Raw genomic sequence first — 4,680 nt, forward strand, 5'->3', positions numbered from 1 at the left:
GCTCCGTCACCGATGCCTCAAAATCCTGCCTTCAAACTACCTTGCTTCTGTCCTCACCTTTCCATTCTTACCAGGGCCTAAAATGGTGGGAGATGGCCAGGGCCTCTCGGGGCTTCTGGGGGCCTGTCGCTGGCTTACAGGAGTCATCTTGCTGAAACAGAGGCTGCTGTGCCTGAGACGACCTCCTCCAAAATGCACGGCAAGTCGACAGCCATGGGGAGGAGTGTGATGACAGGCCCTCTGCTCCCGCTCACAGATAACGCTGGCTAAATCCGAGGGCAGAATCCAGTGGAGATTCTTCTGAAGTTCTGGAACTGGGGAAGTCCTCTGATGGGCGGCTGACCACTGTTCATGCAGCCGCCACCCCCGAGAGCGCCTGGCGACGGCACACAGGATGCCTCAGGCCGCAAGGCCTCGGCTCTCGAGGGCCCGCCTCGCCCCGCGGGTCACAGAGCCCAGCTGTGCCTCAGCGCCTCATTCTGCAGTTAGGGACGGAGGGGTCAACACCAAGCTGGCCAGGTGCCTCGTGTCAGGAGTCCAGCTAGAAGGGACGCGCACAGCGTGTGTGTGTGTGCTGTGTGTGTGTGTGGGTGTGTGTGGTGTGTGTGTGGTGTGTGTGTGTGTGCTGTGTGTGTGGGTGTGTGTGGTGTGCATGTGTGTGCGGGGTGTGTGTGTGGTGTGTGTATGGTGTGTGTGTGTGGTGTGTGTGTGGTGTGCGTGTGTGTGTGGTGTGTGGTGTGTGTGGTGTGTGTGTTGTGGGTGTGTGTGGTGTGTGTGTGTGGTGTGGGTGTGGGTGTGTGTGGTGTGTGTGTGGTGTGTGATATGTGTGTGGTGTGTGGTGTGTGTGGGTGTGTGGTGTGTGTGGGTGTGTGGTGTGGGTATGGTGTGTGTGTGTGGTGTGTGTGTGGGTGTGTGTGGTGTGTGTGTGTGGTGTGTGTGGGTGTGTGGTGTCTGTGGGTGTGTGGTGTGGGGTGTGTGTGGTGTGTGTGTGGTGTGTGTGTGTGTGTGGTGTGTGTGTGTGGGTGTGTGTGGTGTGTGGTGTGTGTGTGGTGTGTGTGTGTGGTGTGTGTGGTGTGTGTGTGTGTGTGGTGTGTGTGTATGGTGTGTGTGTGGTGTGTGTGTATGGTGTGTGTGTGTGTGTGGTGTGTGTGTGGTGTGTGTGTGGTGTGTGTGTGGTGTGTGAAGTGTGTGTGGTCTGTGTGGTGTGTGTGCGGTGTGTGTGCGGTGTGTGTCTGTGTGTTGTATGTGTGTTCGGTGAGTGTGTATGTGAGTGTGTATGTGTGAGTGGATCAGAACAGGATGGCAGGAAGGCTCCTGCCAAGGTCTCTGGATGGCAGGAAAGGTGCCGAGCAGAGGACGTCAAGGGAAGGGGGAGGCGGTCTTGCGCTTTTCTGGCTCAGATGTACTTCTTCTCCTCTGAACTGGTCACTTCTGGAAGCTGGACCGGCGGCCTGAACTGTTTCTGAGAGCTTCCGAGAATCCCAGCATGGTGGTCCGGAAGGTGACGGGGAGAAGGGAGTAGGTTTGCCTTCTCACCTGCCTGACTCATGGCTGTAACTTGTCAGCACGCTGACAGGCTTTTTGTTTTTCAAATGAAGCTTTTGTTGGATGTTTGAGTGAAGAGCACGACACACTCACAGGATCAAAACCCTACCGTGGGGGAGAGAATCAGCCTTAATTGTATCTTCCTGAAAACCAGAGAGTATAATTTCAAGCACAACAGCTAAATAGACTTCTCTTTTTAGACTGATCGAATGCATTTTATGTGCGTGTGTGTGTCTGCGTGTGTGTCTGCGTGTGTGTGTGTGTGTGTGTGTGTGTGTGTGTGAGGTAGGGCAGGGATCTACTTCTGCTTTGCCCTCTGGGGCGGGGTGTGCTCCTGGGCAGGGAGGAGCTGAGCAGTGTGGTCTCAGGATCTTCCACCCTCCGCTGGTGCCAGTCTCCATCTTCACCTCTGACCCCCGCCCGCCAGAGTGTCCAGCACTGTGCAGGGCACATCCTGGGCCCTCAGGAGGTGCTGGTGAAGGGGTAGCTCAGAAAAGGGCTGGATGAGTGAGGAATGTGTCCATATCTGGGGCCACAGCAAGTTTTGGGGGCAGCTGTGTGACTCTGGCCTGTCACCACTGAGCTTTCTGACCACTGGGCTATATCCATCAGGGTCACCTACAAGACCTGTTGACCTTAGACTCCGCGGGCTTGAAGCTCACGTCCTTGGACCTCACTAAGTGCAGCCAGGGTCATTCCCCTCGCTTCTTTGAGATTGAGCCCCTGCCTCTCTGACACCCTCTCAACTTCCTTGACTACAATTCTTGGTGATTTCAGCATCCACAGAGTTGGGGGATCTTTTTGGCTGCACTGCACCAGGGAAGTCCCCCCCTTGGCTATTTTAATAGAGCTTCTGGAACTTTGATGAGAGTTCTTAAAGAGCTAAAAAATTGGTTTTTTTCCTCGAAGCAAAAAAAAATTCAGCAAAGATCATATTTCTTCATTTGGTCCTAACAAACTCCTTTTTAGGGCCGCATCACATGGCTTGCGGGATCTTAGTTCACCAATCAGGGATCAAACCCATGCCCCCTGCAGTGGAAGCACGGAGTCTTAACCACCGGACCGCCAGGGAAGTAACAGTGTTGGTTCTGTTAACATCCTGTCCTTTTGTTCCTTCCTCGCTCTCCTTCACGAATGCTAGACCTTCCCATTATTAAGAACTGCCTGGAAAGCCTCTGTCGCCTCTTCTTCAACCACGTGCTACCTTCTCAGCCCTGCTCATTACTTCCAGAACCCCAATTCCCACCACGCCTCAACCGGATCAGGACGTCAAATCACCGATCCCTCGCTGCCCTCATGTTCTCTATTTCCTCCTTATCCAGCTGCAATTCCACTGCCACTCGTGATAAAAGCTCCCGTGTACACATAATAGCATCCACAATCCCTCACACACATCGACTCCCCTACCCTTCTCTTGCTTGGTGGTCCTCACAAAACTGCAGCCCTGGTGGAATTCAACCTTTCGTCAACTCCGCCCCTGTCCCACCTCCCACCTCAGCTGTCCATCCTCACAGTTGGACACAGACGAGGAGACAGATGATAAGCAGGCGGATCGGTGTTATTTTAAATCTAAGTGAGCCCTCAGTGCTTCCTGAACCCAACCGTGTTCCCTGGTCCCTCCATTCTCCCCCGCTCCTGGATGACGGCTTTTCACTCCTGTCCTCCAAGCTCCAACGTCTCCATCCTCACTCACAGGAGGTGACACTGCTTCTGATTTCACTCAGGAAATAGTGAAATTGGAAGAGAATTTTAGGAGACTCCTGTAATCATATCTTTAATTCATTTACTAGAGCTGCCATAGCAAAATATCACAGACTGGGTGGCTTAACAGACATGTATTTGCTCACAGTTCTGGAGTCCAAGATCAGGGCGTCGGCGGGGTTGGTTTCTCCTGAGGCCTCCCTCCTTGTCTTGCAGGTGGCCGCCTTCTCCCTGCATCCTCACACGGCCTTTCCTCTGTGTGCGCCCATCCTGGGAGTCCCTTCCTCTTCTTAGAAGGACACCAGTCCTGTTGCGCTCGGGCCACTCGTATGAGGCAGAGCCACGCCTCCGCAGCAGCTCCAGCTCCGCCCAGGAAGCCTGAGCCCCTCAGTGAAGGCTTCAGGGGCAGAGCAAACCCCCTCACCCCCTGCACTAGTGCTTTATTTTACTTTTAAACAGATCTGATTTTTCAGTCACTTCCTAAATGCCAGCAAAACACAAAGAAACAATGGGATTCCAGGAAGGTCCAATTTTTTTGATCAAACGTTTCCTTCGTGTCTGGTGATGGAAGTCCTGCGGTTGCCCCTTCTACCCTCGGATGCCTCCGAGACAGGCCTGGGAGGTGGCCAGTGTGTTCTCCCCATCTCTCCACTATGCTTCAGCCTTCCTGCCTGTCAGATGCCCATGGCTTCCGTTCCGCGGTCCTGTCCATGAAGGCCAGACCCGGCCCAAAGGGGAGAAGAGCGCTGGGGCAACACAAAAGTTTATTGATAACCACATTAGGTACGAAAGTCCGACTGAGCCCAGTGACTCAGCGCTCTTAAATTGGGGAGGGCAGTGAGTTTGGAGAAGAAAACAGTGTCCTTGGATTCTTTTACATTTTCCTAAATTTCTCCTACTTTTCCACTTCATTCTGGTGTTTGGAGAGAGAGAGTTAGGGAGAGAAGATTTTATTTCATAAAGATTTTATCTCCCATAATCTTCACGATGGAGGGAGTCTCAGTGTTTGTTTATTTGTTTCTGAGACCGATAAACTTGCCCTGCTCCTGACTCAAGTCACCTTGAGGCCCCCGCCCAGAAGACTAATGATCAATTAAAATGTGGAGGAGCTGCCCAAGCGACTGGCATGTGTGAAAATCAGGGGGACAGCAGTTGGAAAAGGTCATTTTCTCTTGGGCCTGAGGCTGTTTCTCTTCCTTCAGGCAGCCTCAGAGAATCAATCAATTCTGCTTTTCTGAAGAGAAACAGATTCCAGATTTTTCTTATTAACTCATTCCTCATTACAATGAAGGCGTTTCTCTTCACCCAGAAAATCTTCCCAGCTGCAGCCTCAGTGTCAATATAAATTTGTTCTATACAGTTTTGTCTCCCAGGGTTAGCCTTTCTTGGTTAAATTTTTATTATTTTTCCTTTGTTTATTCCTACTTTTATTAT

This window comes from Aethalodelphis obliquidens, unplaced genomic scaffold (genome assembly GCF_003676395.1).
Source record: "Aethalodelphis obliquidens isolate GAN/ISIS:26980383/991018 unplaced genomic scaffold, ASM367639v1 scaffold39, whole genome shotgun sequence".
Taxonomy (NCBI): Eukaryota; Metazoa; Chordata; class Mammalia; order Artiodactyla; family Delphinidae; genus Aethalodelphis; species Aethalodelphis obliquidens.